Here is a 20,798-nt window from a genome sequence, read left to right on the forward strand (position 1 = left end):
AACATGTGTTGCTTCAATGGCTTATTTTTTTCTTCCTTCTCCAATAGAGGCGTTGGCTTGGTGTCTTTGCCCAGCATTTGAGTGATCACTGACAAGAGCCTTTGCGGGTCTAATAAACTAGACTATTAACAAGTCATTTAGCTTTTCATAGAATTAAGCTAGCTCAGGCTCAACCGCATGACATTTGTTTGTGGCAGGCGATCTCGACTGTAACATAAAACTAATCTTGTGATTTATCTCTCCTGGTAGGGATAAATCCATTATCTGACCTTCTTATTTTGCGTCGTGATGTTCATGTAATGGCAACAAGGTTTCTATTGAGGTTGGCTGACTCGAGCTCCCCTTTCAATTACAACAATAGCAGCAAACGTAGATTCATCGTGGCTAAGATTCTTTCTCAAGTGTAGTATCGACATCATTTTCACCCCTCTTGATTGATGGATGTTTTTCTAAATGATAGTCGGATTAGACTCCATTACTACTAGGCATTTTGCTAAGAACATGTAAATGATTTAGTGTTCCAGTAGGACGGTCATCCATAAGACGACGTCGAAGCCATCCATTTCAACTATCACATAATGATTTGCCTAGTCCAAGGCTCCAGCTTGATTAGAGTTCTCATTGTGACTCTTAAAACAGGTAAAGCATCTAATTTGACGGTGTTCATCTTTCCTATATCTCGATGCCAAAGGATGCTAAAATATTTTGCATTGGTCTCGATCATGAGTTGTGGGTGGTTCTAGAGTCGACAATGGTGTTCCTTGCTACTTTGTGCTTTATCCAGACCTCGACATACATAATATATATATATATATATATATATATTCTTTTAACTATAATACATATGGTCCATGAAATAATTGTAACTCTTATGCTCATTAATATTATAATGGTTACTACCTAAATTATAACATAAAGTTAGAGTAGCCAACCCTAAATTTGTAATTTTGGTAGAGTGATTGAAATTACAATGGAAGTAGTTTAAACTCGAAGTTGATCTCTTTTAATAAAACATGAATGTCTCTTTAATATCATTAATACAATTATGCTTTATCTTGAACCTTTCAAACAGGAAACTAAAAGTGCGTTCTCCATTTTATTGTCATCTTGAATGATGTGTAGGATATATTCTTGATTTACCTTGATATTTCATATTAGTTAAGCTTTTTGCAAAATCACAAGTAGACGACAACAACAATGAACTTGGGTCTATTTATCCGTATAACACTCCAACTAAATTGATATTATGAAAAGAAACAAATTTTTTACTCCTAAGAAGTAAAATATGCAACTTTAACTAAAATTTCATCAAAACAAATCTTATTACGATACAACATAGATGACAATTATAGCCTTCAAATAAATACTACAGTAGTTGTGGTGAACTGGATAGAAACTCTAGTGTTCATCCATAATATAACACCTACTACCTAAATTATGACCTAAAAATTTGAAAACATAAGTTGTAGTTGAATATTACATAAAACAATCCCCTAAATTCAAGAACATGTGTCCAATTAGTCAATCCTAAAGATTGTAACTAGCATAGAGCAATTAAAGCTCCACCTGAAGTAATTTAAAGTTCTAGTTACTTAACTAAAGTTTATCTCGTCTTTAATGAAGTCTGAGTTGTACTTAAGTTCATGAAATGCTTATAGACTCCAACTCTTTAAGTTGTACTAACTTTATTTTCTTGCCATACGAGGCAAAATAGAAGAACTAAATCAAACAAACTAATGAACTGAACCGAATCAATCTAACAAAACTGATTAGTTTGTTTCCTTTGTTGGGTAGTTGGTTTATTTGATAACCCTTATAAATTAGAACAATTCAATATTACATGCCTTACTTACAAACAAGTAAAATACTAGACCATCAACTTTTTGTTTTATAGTCCAACAACCCCCAGGAAAATAGATTTCAAACTTAAAGAGAAAAAACTTATTGAGTAGGAGCTAAAAATGTTGGGTTGTCTAGTGATATTATTCTCAGGATGCCCTTATCTCTTAATCTTTTTTTTAGTATGGGAATTTATACTTACCATCTTACCATCTTAATAAACCATGAAAAAAAGAAGAAAAACAAAAGTTAAGGCAATTATTGTCGGGATGCCCCTATCTCTTAATCTTTTTTTTAGTATGGGAATTTGTACTTATCATCTTCTTACATTCTTAATAAACCATGAAAAAAAGAAGAAAAACTAAAGTTAAAGGCCATTAAAACTATAATGATAATGCTTTTAATATCGCAACGGTCTAGATCTAAAAGATATAATAACAAAAGAAAATAAATGAAACCCTAGATCTAAAAGATATAATAACAAAAGAAAATAAATGAAACCCTGTAAATAATTTCTAATAACAAAAGAAAATAAATAAAATAACGACGATACCTTGAATAAACAACTTAATATAAAGTCCATAATAAGGGCATTTGATTTAGTGGTATGATTCTTGCTTTTGGTGCAAAAGGTCTCCAGTTTGATAACCAAGAGTGACCCAATTCACCCCTTTCGGAAGAGAATGTTTGCTCTTAACATCATTTTGTGTTTCTCACTTTCAATTGACATACCTATCCAAATTTAAAGCTAATCTTGTGATTTATCTCTCCGGGTGAGAATAAACTCATTATCTAACCTTCTTGTTTTGCGTCGTGGTATTCATGTAGTGGGCTGGTTCACTCGAGTTCCCCTTTTCAAATAAAACAATGGCAGCAAGCGTAGATTCATCATGGCTAAGATTTCTTTCTCAATTGTACTATCGTCATCATTTTCACCCCTCTTGGTTGGTGGATGTTTGTCTGAATGATCGTCATGTTAGACTCCGTTACTACCAGGCATGTAACTTACCAAGAAAATTTACCAAGTCGGGTTAGACTCCATTACTACTAGGCATGTAACTTACCAAGTCTCCAGCTTGATAATGAACTTACCAAGAAAAATAATTCCAAGATGCTTGCAGTTTGAATGATTGAGAGCTCATCTCCTCTTGATTTCTTCTTCAATTGTGTTCCTTAACTTACCCTATAGCTAATTGTATAAGACTCATTAAATGAATCAATCTCTAGATGAAGAATTTTAGACTCTAATTTCTAAATTTCAAACTTAAAACGTTTACCGAAAGTAAATTGATGGGTTCGAACGTTCCAACATCTTTTAGCCTTTGATTTCTTAACCAAAGTTGTTCCTCTCATAGCCATAAAGTTGTACAAATTGGTTTAAAAGGATGATATTCATTATGGATGAGTAATTTCGCGATTTTCCGACTTCTTGGCTAAAAGTTGCATAAAGAAATTGATAGCCTCCATTGGCTTATTTTTCTTCCAACTCTCCTCTAAAAACTTACTATGTGTGCTATATAAGGTTGAATATGGAGGCTGACTATTGATAGTTAAAATCTGATAGAGATATATTTACTAAATATTTATATATAGTAGGCGGTTATATCTATTAAAGCTTTATATATATATATATATATATATAATAAACTGAAATCATAAATTTACCCATCACTCAATTCTTTCAAAATGTACATTTCTAATTCTTCATATCCTTTATTTACATGCCTAAAGTCATTAAGACAAAACCTTTAGTCAATATTTCTCCTTACATTTTCTCTATCATATTTTTCGTGTTCATTTCGATCGAGTGTGTGCTTTGTTGTGTGATCCTAATAACTGGTATCAGAGCGAGGCAAGATTCACCATGATCTGTGAAGATGAAAAGTTCAAAAACTGGAATGGAAAAGTTTGATGGATTCGATATCAGTTTCTAGAAGATGCAGATTGAAGATTATCTGTACTAGAAAGATCTTCAGAAACCTCTTTAGGGGTGAAGTCGGATACCATGACCACAGAGGAGTGGAAGCTCAAGGATCGTCACGCCTTAGGGTTGATTTGGTTGACGCTGTCTAGAAATATGACGTTCAACATCATCAAAGAGAAGACGACATCAGGCCTATTGAAGGTGTTGTAAAATATGTACAAAAATTTGTCGGCTATGAACAAGGTGTATGTAAGGACCGTGCTGACACAATGACTCAAAAAGGTAGGTAAATTTTTCCTTCTTGATAAAACCATTAAAATTTAAAACATAATTTTCATTATACCAAAATAGTGCGTGCACATTACTAATTTAAAATACGACGTAATGGTTAAAACACAAATAAGGAACAGACACAAAACATTTTAAAACAAAGGGTTGAAGACGACGGGTGAGGTTTGTCTATGGCACCTGCTCCAGAGTCTGCTCCCGTCCTTGACCAGCTCCTTATCACCTGAAAAAAAAAATGGAGAATAACAAATGAGTACAAGACTCAGTAAGTAGCCTACTTGTAGACTCTTAATCGTGTCCTTGATATGCTAGGGTACCACATTCTTTCTTCTTGCTTGTTCTTGATCTTGTTCTTGTTGCAAGTACTTAGGCCCTCTAATTCTTGTTCTTGACTTGGGGTTCTTATCTTGATCTTTCTTAAGGACCTTGGTTCTTGAATCCTAAAACCTTGGTTTTCCTTTAAAGGCCTTAGTACTATGGTTCTTGGTTCTTGGTCCTTTGTTCCTGGTTCTTGTCCTTAGAACTTGGATCTTGATTCTTGTTCTATTCCTTGATCTTTCTCTTGTTCTTGGTACTTTCTTGGTTCTTGTTTTGTTCTTGATTCGTTCTCCAAGATACTCCCCCTAGGATTTACGGCACTAGACATGCACCTGACAATCCTGTGTCCAAGGCTTCCTGCATTCCAAGCGACACAGCCTTAACCTACGTCCAAGGCTTCATGCGTTCCAAGCGATGTAGTCTTACCGAATCTTAGGGCTTGCCCTTCGATACGGTCTGCTTAATCCTATGCCCAAGGCTTCATGCGTTCCAAGCGACATAGTCTGAAAACCTACATCCAAGGCTTCTTATGTTTCAAGCGATGTAGTCTTAATACTGCATCAAGGGCATGCCCTATAATATAGTCTGCTTAACCTACCCTCAAGGCTTCATGCATTCCAAATAGCGTAGTCTAAGTCATGAGCATGCTGTACCATGGGAGATCTTAGGAGGTTCTTGATTCATGGCTAAGGTAACGTACTCTCTTCTTGTTCCTCCGTGACTTTAGACTACTCCCTTTAATAGACCGTAAAGGTCACTTGCTCGGTGCATACTTAAACATGGCATTCTGCAAGTTTGCAGGGCATCTCTTCTAGGTGAGAGAAACTTGAGGCATGACATCCTGTAAAGGAAACATAGTGTAGGGCATCCCACCTAGAAGAAGAATTCTTGGGCACCGCTTGGTGGGAGGTCATGGGTCACTTTGGACATGATTAGAGTATTACCTAGCATTCTTGAATTTTTGTTTCTGAGTTTGGGGACCTTAGTCCCTCGTCCTTTAGTGGTACCTAGCATTCTTCTTACTTAGGTAGTTGTAAAGCTTGTATGTTGTTGTTCTTGGTTCTTAATCCTGTAAGTTTCTAAGGCCCTTCATTTTTTGAGGCATAAGTTGTAACTTTTATTTGTAACCCAATGAACCCATCTTAGTGTAAGTTTTTCTAGAAGGCCATAGATTCCTAGGGAGTTCTTTAGAGAGTTCTAGAAGAGTCTAAAGTCTTGTGGTGTTTCCTTTAGGTGTTTCTTTGATCCTAACTTGGTTTAGGTTCCAAACTTACTCCAATCAACTTGAAACCTCAAACTTATCTTTATGACGTTCTAATCGACCTTATAAAAAGTAGCAAATCATTTGAAGCACGTATAGACCTTAAAATCTCTGAAGTAGTCCTAGGGGCATTTTGGTCATTTTACACCTAATTCTTGGTTTTGCTACTTATCGTGTTCCAATGGCTTTTCAAACTTCACCAAATCATCAAACATCATAAAATAAGATCTACTTCAGGGTTTCATAGCATTTGGAGGTCATCTAGGTCATGAACCGTAGGTAGATGTCCTTAGGGGCATTATGGTCATTTTGCACAATTTCTTGGTTTACCTACTTATCCTTATCCAATGACTATTAAACTTCATATATAACCTCAACATGCTATAGTATCCTTAGCCTTAAAATTTCATAGGCAGCAGAGTTCATCTAGTAGATTATTTTAACGTTACCTAAATCTCGAGCAATTTATTCGGTTCAAGGTCTTAACTTACGGTTCCTAGGGTTTTTCTTTCATATATCCTAATTTCATACTTGGTTTAGGGTTCATATGGAAATCCAAGTGATCCCTACAAGTATTTCTTAACAAAAAGTCCAAGGTGGCTACTTACCTCGTTGTCGACGTTTGGGACCTTCGTTCTTGAGCTTTCCGTACCCAAATTACCTCAAATTTCCTTTCACAGACTCCTTATTGTGTCTACTTTCTGGAACCATAAGGTTTTTCATGAGAACCAGTCTAGAAGGGGGATAAAATTGAGAAAACTCGAGGGAAGGTCGAGTCTTGGGTTGACATGACTGGTTCAACTGAACCAGCCACGTCATCGTCTTCTTCCTCCATATGGGAAGAAGACGCGTGCGACCATTCGCGCCGCCGTCTGAAACTCGCCCTCCCTAGCTCCTATCATGCCGTTTCTCCCCTCGATTCCTTCATAAAACTTAATGACGGTATTACAAGGAAGAGCTAGGGATTGATTTCATACCTTTTCATGGATCGTAGCCTAAGATGTTTGCTTCCAAAGTTTGTCCAAAATATGATTTCTCGCCCGAGTAAAAAGTAGAGGATTTCTTATTGGGTTGCCGATTCTAGGGGTTTTCGAGGCTTGATTTCTTCACGAAACCTCTTCCTTATTATTCCGTCAAGATAAAGGAATTGATTTGGAGGAACAACTTTGAGTGTGGGATCTTAATTTTGAGAAACCACTCTCGGTCTGCAAGTTACCCGACACCTCCAATTTTTGATCTCTTCGGTATCTTGTTCTACGATGTTTCAGCTCTCCATTCCTTCAGAAAAGTTACTCGAATTCTTCCTATGAAGCTAGAGGAATCCTTAATTTGAAGGAAAAGAGGCTGTAGATAGGAATTCGACACTTACCCCCAATTTAAACCCGAAACAGATTTTCTTCAATTGGGAACGTTCCTGAGGTTATTTCTCTTCGTGGTCTTCTATGGAAACATTCTCTGGAGGTGTAGAAACCTATTGGGCTCACCCTTTCTCGAAGAATACTTGTACATCCTCGGATTAGAATTTTGAGTTTTCCTTGAAGCTCTTTAATGGAAGATTGGATTGGGGGAATTATTTCTAGGCACTTTCAGGACTCTATTCCTTCATAGAACTTGTGGGTAATCTTGTTTAAAAGCAATAGGAACAAGTTTGAAAGGAAATGGTGGAGAATTGCTCTCGAATTTAGAAGAAACTCGAGAGTAGGAGATCGAAAATCTAAACACTTATTGCCAACGACTTGGAGCTCAAACTTGCTCGATTCTTATTCCAAACGATTGCCCCAACCTCATAATTTATAGGGGAAACTTAAATTGACATTGGGAGCTCCAGAATCATCGTGAATTATCGGTTGGATTTTCTGGAAAATTCGTCGGAAATATCTACTCCGATCAGAGACTCACCGACTTTGGTTTTAATCCTAGCCGTTGGATGTGATGATCCGTGAGTGTTCTAGAATATATCCAGGTTTGGAGGAGATCCAACGCCTGAGAGTCGAGATTCAAAGAATTTTGTGCAGAAGGTACTGTGAAGGTTCTAATTTTTTTAGCAGAATTGCAAATCCATAATTATCCTTAACTTCAAGGGTATTTTGGTAATTTGCCCACTTTCAGAATATTTTATTATTATTTTCTCGAATAATCCATAATTTTCCCTAAACATTCTTCATCCCTTGTTGGCCATTTTTTCCTTCTTGATCATCTTGAAATTCCTTATAGATAAGGAATTAAAAATCTACAAAGATCCTTGATAATTGGAAAAATGACTTTTTTGTCTTTTTCGCTGAGGCTTTCATTCCCAATCCTTCTTCAAAGATCTTAAGTCCTTAAGATAACTTCCTAAGGTCTAGAAATGACTTACTAAGACCCCTTTCCTGGCTTAATCCAAACAATTTCTTTCCTTCGATTCTTTGGGTCTTGCTTAGGTGCCTTTCCTTCATTTTTTGGGTGTTACAGTGTATTTGATGTAGAGGTTGTTTAATCTACAAATGTCTTAAGGTAGCTTTGTTGCAGATCATATAAATTAGTTCAACGTGATTGAAAGTCAATTGAGCTTGGTGGAAATTATGTTCAAAAATGAAATTAAAGCATTGATTTTGATGTCATCTTTACCCGAGTTGTGGTATACTGTTGTTGCTGCAATCAATAGTTCACGAGGATTTGATAAACTGAAGTTTGAATTCGAGATGTCAGCAAAAATATTCCCAAATGGGAAATTGGAGATTCATCAGGCAATGCTCTCAATGTTGATCAAAAAGAAAGAAGTAAATCAAAGAGCCCAAACAAACATGGGCGATCAAAATCAAGGAACTGATAAAAATCTCTAAACAAACCAAACGTGGAGAAAAATGACACTTTCGGACAGATGGTACAAAATTGAAGAAAAACAAAATCACAAATTTGAAGATGACAATGATTCTATCTATTCAGTAGAAGATACTAAGGATGCTCTAATTCTTAGTGTGAACAGCCCAATTGAATTCTGGATTTTAGATTCAGTTGCTTCGTTTCATTTGTCTTCATGTAAGGAATTGTTTCAAAATTTCAAATAAGGAAATTTTGGGAAGGTGTATCTTGTCGATAACAAAACGTTGGAGATTGAAGGGAAGAGAGATGTCTGCATACAAACTCTAGCAAGAAATGAGTGGATATTATAGGATATCAAATATATTCTTAATCTCAAGAAGAATTTGATCTCTATTGGTCAGTTGGATAGCACAGGTTTTGCAGCCGAGTTTCGAAAGAGTTTGGGGAAGATTGTGAAGGGTGTTATGGTGGTAGCATGACATAAAATCTGAAACCCTATACACCACTGTAGGGTGAATCCTATACACACCTCGTAGCAATAGCAACCATGTTTATACATCCTACAGTAATTGTTGGGTTTTATGTTCTAAAACTCATAGTTTGTAAACAAAAACATATTCTATTTTCAATAAAGTTATTATTGTTGTTTATTCAGTAAAGATTGTTATTGAATAAAGTGAACTTTACGATCATTAATCTAAATCCAATACATTAAGAACACTCTGGTTATAGTATGATTACTTGAACTATATGTAGAGACATAAGAGTGGATCAAGTTCAAGTATATAGTCAAAATGATCTATAGTATAAGGATAAGGTTGAGTACCTTATTCTAGGGACACTATGGATGCGGCCCACTTTTGTATATGATATAAACAATGTGATCACTAAATTGTACATGTGGAGACATGTGAGTGGGGGCGTCCTATGCAATGAGTATTGCATAAGATCGGACTATGAAGAAAACCACTCTCACTTTATAATGTCGTTTACTGTTGAGATTGATTTTCTTTTCATTCGATAACCTAGGTAACTCGGTTTTAATCCTGAGCTAACCATGAACTTCTGTTTATTTGGAATTATCCTTAGATTTGCATGAGTGAGAGTGGCTCTAGTTCGCCAACTCAATAGGCCTCCCATTTCAGGGGTAAGACTGGTTGAATGGCTGGGGATGTGGGGTGTAAGATGGAATTCGCTCCTAGCCACTTTTAAAAATAGAAGAGAGGTAGTTCCCTTAAGCACTGACTCCAGGTCTTGAACAAGGGGTCCCACCCTCTCATTGGCCTGAGAGAGATTCGGTTTACTAGTTGGACCACAAACCAATTGTTCATTAGAGGACAGTGAGACATAAGGAACAAGAAGTAACTTCAGGGGTAAAATGGTAAATTGACCCAGCTCTAGTTACGAACAACCTGTGAAGGATCAACTTACTAATCATGGTTATATCAAATGGACAGAAATATATCTATAGTGAGGCGAGTGCAACTACTAGGCTATAGTGGAGTGTACTAGTAGTTAACGAATGTTGGTTAATAAGGTTAATGAGTTTAACCGATTAATCTTGGATCGTTGGAGCCCATGATCTATAGGTCCATTAGGTCCCTTTGCTAGCTCATATCGACTAAACCATAGAATAGTGTGACGAGTGAGTTCGAAGTGTTCGAATTCAAATTAAGGAATATGCGCTACATATATACGATATATTTAACCGCATTTTTGTTTTATTTACGAATTAAACAAAAAGAGAGAATCTGAGATGGTTAAATAAGATTTAAATATCTTAATCAATTATGTGTCGAAATTGATTGGGATTGGCATTTGAATTAATATTAAATATTAATTAAATAGTTTAATTATCATTTAATGTTACTTTAATTTGAAATTCATTATTTAAATTAATTGTTGAATTAAAATGAAGAAAGTCAAAATGTTGACTTTATTTAATGGAAAAATCCATGTTAGTGGAATTTTGAGGTGTGAAAATTTTGTTTAACCAAACTTGCATGCTTGCCAAATAAACCCCACAAGTTTGAGTGGAATTTTGAGTGTCAAAATTTGGTTAACTCACATGCATGCTTGCCACATAATCCCAAACATGTGAGTGGAATTTTAAGTGTCAAAATTTGGTGATCTCAAATTTTCATGAACATGCAAACATGACTCTTTAAATAGAGTGATCATGATACATTGGAGGTCTTCTTCTTGGTAAAAAAAAAAACCTTGAGAAAAACCTCTCACAAACACTCTCTTCACATATACAAAATCCCTCCCAAGTTTAGTCACTCACCGGATTCCACAATCCCGTTCTAAGGCCGGAGGATAGTGGAGAAGACACTGGTGGTGGTTCAAAACCGGTTCATGAGGAAAAAGGAGTTTAAACTACAAAAAGTTTGTATTTAAACTCATTAAATTTTAATACTTATGAACATGCTAGTTATTTACTATAATTGATGTTCTAAAAGTGCCTAAGATCCAAATTGCTTCCGCATGTGTTATATTAACACCATCAGTAATGTCAATAGACTTGCACATATGAGCGTCAAAGAAATAAAGATGATGGCTGCTAATGGAGTTTTAGAAATCCTAAAATATATTGATATGGGTGCTTGTGAGAGCTGCGTTATGGAAAAATATAAACGAGTTAGCTTCACAAAGGCTGATAGAGAACCAAAGAAAGTGCGATTGGAAATGGTCCATACAGACGTTTGGGGACCATCTCCAGTTTCATCATTTCTAGTACCAAAATTCCATTGGTTAGATGTCTCGCACTCTGCAGCGACAACTCTCTGTTTTTCTAAGGCTAGTGAGATATCTCACGACCACTCTTTTCCTCCTCACCATATCTAGACACTATAACTTTGATCCACTATTGTCTTATATGGTTAACATTCACTCTTTAATGTCCAAGGAAATTTTATAACTACCACGAAACTCAAAACATATAATAAATTCATACAAGTTTTACAACATATCATATACTTCAAAATAGGGTTAAATTGTGATAAGCACTAACAATACTAGATTTTTGCAAAGCTAGAGGTCCTTCTAGAATCCTTGCAAAATGTTCACAGAGAAAGCTAACTTAACGGATTGATTCCAACCAAGAGTTGGTTAGAAGATGAATGACTCTGAGATCGAACTTGGAATCTATGATGGTATCTATGATGGTCACTCTTAGATACCAAGACTATTCACTCCATAATTAGCTTGATCCAAAATAATTCAATGAATCCGTTTAAACATCAAACCTAAAACAAGATTTGAAAAAGAATAACACCAAAAATGTATCAAGAAAACACAAAGGTTTTGTTTGTATTCAACAATTCATCTCCAAACATGAATATTACATGCCTTTAAATAGACCCAAAAGTTAACCCTAACATAATAAAGTTCAACCACCAACTACAAATCACTAATAAATGTTATTAAATACAAATTGAAGAAAATAAGGTATTCATAATTGTCTTAATTGGTAGTTCAACTACCAAAGGCAAGTCTTTTAATTACTTTCCAATGTCAGCTACTCCATTATCTTCTTGATTTGATATGCTAATGCTATAAAGATTTTTGGGCTCAAAAGTCTTTGTTTCAACTTGTGTACACTAGCTAGCTTTCGAAGATGCAATGTATAGGCCTCTTGAATCTTCTTAACATTGCTTCCTGTAATCGGTCCTTTGGGTACATACAAAGGATCAGCAGTTGAATTCATATTAGACTGCTTACTTGATCACGACAAGACGTGTCATTGAGCTGAGTCATAGAGATATACGACTATTTATCCTAAGAAAAAATCTGTATAATCTAAAATCCGGCTGCTCTGATATCAAACAACTCTTTATTGAACTCTAGTTATATTCTTCTTTTTCACCTTTTTTTTCTTTCTTTCTTTTTATTATTTATTGAACTCTAATTAGCAATCTTACTGTCCCCTACCGAGGAAAGATGGGTCAAAATGAAAAATTTACCCTAGATTTCCTATATTTTTTTACTCTTTTCTTTTATACTTTTAATTAGTTTTTTTATTTTATTTTTGTAACTATTTTTTTCTTCCATATCGACTTCCTTCTCTCTCTTTCTCTTTCTCCTTCTTTATTCAAATCCACATTGGTTAGGGATATAGAAAGGATGAGTTGGAGATTGAGAAATGGGCAGAGAAATAAAGAATGTGATGGAGGAAGAAGAGGAAATGAGAGGAAGTGGAGAACATGGATAAAATGAGCACGCACGCAACTCTTAAGCCAGTTTGAACTCCTAGTACCTTAAATAATGTTGGTCTCCTCTAATAAAACAGGAATATCTCTTAAGATCATTAAAATCTTATAGACTCCAAGTTCAATATTATAAATACAATTATGCTTTATCTTGAACACGCCAACCATGAAACTAAAGTGGGTTCAATTTAACTCCATTTTATTGCCATCTTGCATGATGTATACAATATATTCTTGGTTTACCTTAAAGTTGTTGTGGTATGATAGTTTATATTAGTTAAGTTTTTTGCAAAATCACAGTTAAAAGACGATGAACCTAGATCTATTAGTCATTTCAAAGACAATTTCTTTCTCCATCTTATCGGTAATAACAGTTCAACAAAATCCATATTATGTAAAGAAACAAGTTTACAACTCATAACACCAACTAACCTAAAATATGGCCTAAAAGTTTGAAAACATAAGTTGTAGTTGATAATTACTCAAAAATTTCCCTAAATCAATGAACTTGTGTCCAATTAGTCAATCCTAAAGATTGTAACTAGCATAGAGTAATTGAAGCTCCACATGAAGTAATTTAAAGTTCCCGTTACTTAACTAAAGTTTATCTCATCTTTAATGAAACATAATTTGCACTTAGGTTCATGAAATACTTATAGACTCCAACTCTGAGTACTACTAATGCAACTATGTTTCATATGAGTTTGTCATAAATGAAACTAAGGTGCATTCAATACAACTTTATTTTATTGTCATACGAGGCAAAATAGAAGAATTCAATCAAACAAACTGATGAGCTTAACCGAATAAATCCAACCGAAATTGATTAGTTTGTTTCCTTTGTTGGGTTGTTGGTTTATTTCATAACCCTTGTATATTATAACAATTCAATATAACATGCCTTACAAGTAAAATATTACACCATCAACTTTTCATTTTATAGCCGTCCAACCACTCAGAGAAAAATATATGTGAGTAGAAGCTAAAAATATTCGGTATTTAAGAAAAGACATTTGGTTTAGTGGTACGACCCTCACTTAGGGTGCAACCTCAAATGCCCCTATGTGTAAATCTTTTCGTATCGAAGGACATCATATTTATATAAACTTGTTGTTCCTATTATTTAATTTTCAAACATACCTCTTAACTTCTCTGCACCAATTGTTGGGCAACAAAGTTGACATAAAGGAATTAGAAAAGAGATATCAAAACTTAAGTATGTTTGCAATGGCTTGCTGAAGCCATTCAGCAGCAACCTAAAGTCTTTCTTTACATCCCAAGGCTTTATACTTACCATCTTAGGAAATAAAGAAAAAAAAAAAAGAAAAACAAAAATTAATTCGATTAAAACTATAATGATAATGTTCTTAATATCATTTCATGTTTCCCACTTTCAGTAAGTATGCCTATCCAAATCTTAATTAGGTCTAGTAGAAAGCTCTTTGTTCTTATTATGTTCTTGTTTTGTTCTCCAAGACACATTCTACATCCAAGGTTTCAGTTCAAGCGCATCGAGGACTTCATGTGTTTCCTGCAATACGATAAAATACGATCTTAATATCTAGGCCCAATGATTCATACATATGTTTTAAGTGGCATAACAAGGGCATTTGGACTAGGGGTATGATTCTCACATTGGGTGAGAGAGGTCTCGAGTTTGATTCTTGGAATGCCCCTTCAAGAGAGATTGTAGAATAAAACGAAGCAAATGACACAAGTTAAATACATACATTCCCATGAAACCTTGAATGTGAATTGATAAGCCTAAAATAATCCAAAGAATAATTGGATTAATAATATCAATGCATTCTATGGCGAAATGATTCATAAATTATACCTAATTTTCTCCCATTTTGGATTTCCCATTTTGGACCTATTATTGATGATGAGACATTTAGGATTTTGTGACATGAGAATTGTGGGGATGTAGCTCAAATGGTAGAGCACTCGCTTTGCATGCGAGAGGTACAAGTATCGATACCCAGCATTTGAAAAATAAAACTATCTATTATTAAATATGGGAAATTTAGGGTTTTGTGGTTCAAGTATTGTTGAGATGTAGTTTAGATGGCAGAGTGCTCACTTAGCATGCGAGAGGTATGTGGATCAAGATACCTTGCATCTCTAAAAAAAACTATTCAATCTTTCTTTATTTATGACGTAATGAGCGAAGATATTTTTTTCATTTTCACAGCTATTAATATTTTATTTATGTTCAATCTTTCCTTATTTATGACATAATGAACGGAGATATTTTTTTTCATTTTCACAATTACTGATGATGGGATATTTAGGGTTTTCTGATGTCAGAATCGTGCGGATGTAGCTCAGATGGTAGAGCTTCCCATGTGGGAAGTACGGAAACGATACCTTGCTTCTCCAAATGAATCGATTACTAAATATATTATTTCTAGATAGTTTTTCATTTTTACTATTATGGATGACGAGACGTTTAGGATTTTGTAACATAAGAATCGTGGGGACGTAGCTTAGATGGTAAAGCGCTCGCTTTGTCTGCAAAAGAGGTATGGGGATCGATACCTTGCATCTCCAAAATAAAACTATCTATTATTAAGTATATTTGTTTACTTTCAATTTTCCCTTACTCATGACATGTTGAGTAGCGATATTTCTTCATTTTCACTATTATTGATGACGAAAAATTTAGGGTTTTGTGATTCAAGAATTGTGGGTATTTAGCCCAAATGGAAGGAGCGGTTGCGTAGCATGCGAAAGGTATGGGGAGAGCGGTTGCGTAGCATGCGAAAGGTACGGGGAGAGCGGTTGCGTAGCATGCGAAAGGTACGGGGAGAGCGTTTGCGTAGCATGCGAAAGGTACGGGGATCTATACCCTGCATCTCCAAAAGATATTATTTGTTATGAATATTTTATTTCTATTCAATCTTTCCTTATTTATGACATAATGAGCTGAGATATTTTTTCATTTACTCAATTATTGATGACAGGACGTTTAGAGTTTTCTGATGCAAGAATTGTGTGGATGTAGATCAAATGGTATGGCGCTCGCTTCTTGTGTGGGTAGTACGGGGATCGGTACCTTGCATCTCCAAATGAATGGATTATTAAATATATTATTTCTTTTCAAAATTTTCATATTTACGACATAATGAGTAGGGATAGTTTATCAAATGGTAGGGCGCTCGCTTCTTGTATGGGTAGTACGGGGATCGGTACCTTGCATCTCCAAAATAAAACTATCTATTATTAAATATGCTATTTCTTTTCAATTTATCCTTGGTCATGACATGTTTAGGGTTTTGTGGTGCAAGTATTGTTGGGATGTAGCTTAGATGGTAGAGTGCTCGCTTAGCATGCGAGAGGTTTGGGGATCGATATCTCGCATCTTTAAACTCATGATCACTCCCTAAATTAGCCCCCTTGAACAAAGTACGCCTCCGCTTAATCGAGGGGATCGATATCTTGCATCTTTAAACTCATGATCACTCCCTAAATTAGCCCCCTTGAACAAAGTACGCCTCCGCTTAATCGAGGTCCTTGTAATTTTTTACTGCCTTCAAGGATGCTTGACTCCTTTTCTTTTGGAGTCCCTTGTTCGATATTTGGGGATTTACCAATCTATTAGCACGACTAAGTTTAGGGCATGGCTCTGATACCATGTTAGGAATTAACGGATCTCCACAATGGTATGATATTGTCCACTTTGAGCATAAGCTCTCATGGCTTTGCCTTGGTTCCCCAAAAGGCCTCATACCAATGGAGAGAGTATTCATTGATTATAAACCCATGATCATTCCCTAAATTAGCCGATGTGGGACTTTCATCATTCAACAACTATTATTGATGACGGGACGTTTAGGGTTTTCTGATGTAAGAATCATGGGAATGTAGATTAGATTTTAGATCGCTTTCTTAGCATGTGAGATGTATGGGGATCCATACTCGCATCTCTAAAAGAAATTATTTGTTATTACTATTTTATTTCTATTCAATGTTTCCTTATTTATGGCATAATGAGTAGCGATATTTTTTCATTTTCACTATTATTGATGACAAGACATTTAGGGTTTTGTGACGTAAAAATCGTGAGGATGTAGCACAGATGGTAGAGCACTTTGCATGTGAGAGGTACGGGGATTGATACCCTGCATCTCCAAAATAAAACTATTTATTATTAAATATGTTATTTCTTTTCAATTTTTCCTTAGTCATGACATGTTGAGTAGTGATATTTCTTCATTTTCAATATTATTGATGACGGAAAATTTAGGATTTTGTGGTGCAAGTAATGTGGGGATGTAGCTCAGAAGGTAGAGCGCATGTTGCCATGGCCGCATGCCCATGACAAGCCCAACCCTTTGTCTTTTCATATTCTAGTGTTTTATTTTTGTATTTTTAGGAAGTATGACGTTTCAGAAATATCATGTCTTGGCCTGTCAGACATGAAATGCCTCAGAATGTACTATAGGGGGGATACGACTAGTTGTCAAATTCTCCCTACCCAAGGTTATAACGTCTCTTTCAAAAATCTCTCTCTGCCCTCGTTTTCTAAAATCTTCTCTTAAAACTAAGGCTAGAGGCTCGAGCATACGTCACTTGGTCATAGGCGATGCAAGAACAAATTGGCTTAGCTCACTTATCGTTGAAAAGTGAGTGCAACACAATCGCAAGTCCGCTGCCATCAAAAGTGCAATTGTGACAAGTGGTATCAGAGCTTTGTAAGCTCCTTGAAATAGCAAACACCGAAAACATGTTGATAACAAAGTCGACACCCAAATCACAAGTCGATCAACTTACTTTAATAGAGGAGGAAATGCTGTTCATCAAAGAAGTCCCTGACACCATCCGCTTCCTGGAAGCACGGGTGATAGAATTGAATAGAGAAGTCGTAGAAATCGACACAATGGGTAATCGCCTGGATGGGTTGCCAATCGCAAAATTGATGTTTTGAGTGACCTCACTCAAAGAAAAAGTTGCTCCTATGAGCAGCCCAAGACCGTATGATAGCCCCAATAGCTCTATCGCGCACAAGGAGAGACGTGGCAAAGAGTTCGATGTTCTACAAAATACAAGGATGAGTTTGTACAATGGATTAACTGACGAATTCAGAATAACTATCGATGACATCCAAGAAAAGATGTCCATCATGAGCACCCGAATTGAGGTGACCATGAAAGCTGTGGAGAACGTTTCTGCTGGGCAAACTAATACAGGATCCAACAAACTGAAGTTCCCAGATCCTAGACCTTTCAAAGGGAACTGGGATGCCAAAGTGTTGGAGAACTTCATCTTTGATGTTGAACAGTACTTCAAAGCCACACCAGTTTGTACCGACGACATAAAGGTGACAGTAGCCTCGATGTATCTCATAGATGATGCCAAACTTTAGTGGCGTACGAAGGTGCAAGACATCGAGAATGAATTGTGCACCATAGACTCGTGGGAAGACCTCAAGAGAGAGTTGACGGACCAATTCCTCCCCGAAAACGTAGAGCATCTAGCAATGGAAAAACTAATAACCTAAAGCAAACTGGAAGCATAAGGGACTATGTTAGACAGTTCTCGACCCTGATGCTAGATCTCAGGGGCACATCAGAGAAGGACAAGGTGTTCTTTATAAATGGGTTACAACCGTGGGGCAAAACAAAAGTACATGAGAAAAAGGTCCAAGACCTAGCTACAGCAATTGCCAGCGCTGAGAGACTCCTAAACTATGGGAACGAAGCGGCTTACCAAAGAAAAACAACACAGGCCCCAAACACTGGGGGCAAAACATACAAGTGGGAACGAAGCGGCTTACCAAAGAAAAACAACACAGGCCCCAAACACTGGGGGCAAAACATACAAGCTGCCAGGTCATCGAAATGGAAGCCCTAATAGGCCAAACAGAAGTAACGATAGACCAAGTGGGTGGACAGATAGACCTCCTCAGAACAACCAAGTAGGGACATCTCGAGGACCTTACCCTAAAAGGAACCACCCGACGACACCTTTACAATGCCTGTTGTGTAAAGGCCCCCACAAAGTGTCCTACTGTCCTCATCGGGCCTCTCGTAGTGCAAAACAAAAGTACATGAGAAAAAGGTCCAAGACCTAGCTACAGCAATTGCCAGCGCTGAGAGACTCTTAAACTATGGGAACGAAGCGGCTTACCAAAGAAAAACAACACAGGCCCCAAACACTGGGGGCAAAACATACAAGTTGCCAGGTCATCGAAATGGAAGCCCTAATAGAACAAACGGAAGTAACGATAGACCAAGTGGGTGGACAGATAGACCTCCTCAGAACAACCAAGTAGGAACATCTCGAGGACCTTACCCTAAAAGGAACCACCCGACGACACCTTTACAATGCCTGTTGTGTAAAGGCCCCCACAAAGTGTCCTACTGTCCTCATCGGGCCTCTCGTAGTGCAAAACAAAAGTACATGAGAAAAAGGTCCAAGACCTAGCTACAGCAATTGCCAGCGCTGAGAGACTCCTAAACTATGGGAACGAAGCGGCTTACCAAAGAAAAACAACACAGGCCCCAAACACTGGGGGCAAAACATACAAGCTGCCAGGTCATCGAAATGGAAGCCCTAATAGGCCAAACAGAAGTAACGATAGACCAAGTGGGTGGACAGATAGACCTCCTCAGAACAACCAAGTAGGGACATCTCGAGGACCTTACCCTAAAAGGAACCACCCGACGACACCTTTACAATGCCTGTTGTGTAAAGGCCCCCACAAAGTGTCCTACTGTCCTCATCGGGCCTCTCGTAGTGCAAAACAAAAGTACATGAGAAAAAGGTCCAAGACCTAGCTACAGCAATTGCCAGCGCTGAGAGACTCTTAAACTATGGGAACGAAGCGGCTTACCAAAGAAAAACAACACAGGCCCCAAACACTGGGGGCAAAACATACAAGTTGCCAGGTCATCGAAATGGAAGCCCTAATAGAACAAACGGAAGTAACGATAGACCAAGTGGGTGGACAGATAGACCTCCTCAGAACAACCAAGTAGGAACATCTCGAGGACCTTACCCTAAAAGGAACCACCCGACGACACCTTTACAATGCCTGTTGTGTAAAGGCCCCCACAAAGTGTCCTACTGTCCTCATCGGGCCTCTCGTAGTGCAAAACAAAAGTACATGAGAAAAAGGTCCAAGACCTAGCTACAGCAATTGCCAGCGCTGAGAGACTCTTAAACTATGGGAACGAAGCGGCTTACCAAAGAAAAACAACACAGGCCCCAAACACTGGGGGCAAAACATACAAGTTGCCAGGTCATCGAAATGGAAGCCCTAATAGAACAAACGGAAGTAACGATAGACCAAGTGGGTGGACAGATAGACCTCCTCAGAATAACCAAGTAGGAACATCTCGAGGACCTTACCCTAAAAGGAACCACCCGACGACACCTTTACAATGCCTGTTGTGTAAAGGCCCCCACAAAGTGTCCTACTATCCTCATCGGGCTTCTCGTAGTGCACTCCAAGTGTCCATTCAAGAGAGCAACGACACAAGAGTCGAGACTATGCTAGACAAGAAGGAAAATCAAGACAATCCCCGAATGGGCGTGCTCAAATTCTTGTCAGCCCTCCAACGAAAGGTCGACTCGAAGGAGATAATAGAGAAAGGTCTCATGTTTGTGGATGCGACAATAAACTCTGGACCAAGCAAGAGCACCTTGATAGACTCAAGAGCGACCCACAACTTCATCGTCAATCAAGAAGCACGAAGATTGGGACTCACTATAGAAAAGGACCCTGGAAAAATTAAAGCTGTCAACTATTGTGGGAGTTTCCAAAAGAGTCCCCTTCAAATTAAGGGCTTGGACAAGAGAATTGGACCTTGTCGTGGTTCGCATGGACGACTTTGACGTGGTACTTAGGATGGAGTTTCTCTTAGAACACAAAGTTATCCCAATGTTACTGGGGCGAAATGCTTGGTGATCACCGACCGCAACCCCACAGTAATACCTGCAAGCATCAAGCAACCAGGTAATCTTAGAATGATCTCGACCATACAATTGAAAAGAGAACTCGCACGAGAGAAACCTACATTTATGGCTATACCACTGATGGAAGAAGTGACCACTCGGGAAACTATTCCAAGTGAAATCAAGGAGGTACTAAACAGTTATGTTAACATAATGCCAGAGAGCTTACCACAAACATTACCACCCCGTCGAG

This window comes from Cucurbita moschata, unplaced genomic scaffold (genome assembly GCF_002738365.1).
Source record: "Cucurbita moschata cultivar Rifu unplaced genomic scaffold, Cmos_1.0 Cmo_Scf00004, whole genome shotgun sequence".
Taxonomy (NCBI): domain Eukaryota; kingdom Viridiplantae; phylum Streptophyta; class Magnoliopsida; order Cucurbitales; family Cucurbitaceae; genus Cucurbita; species Cucurbita moschata.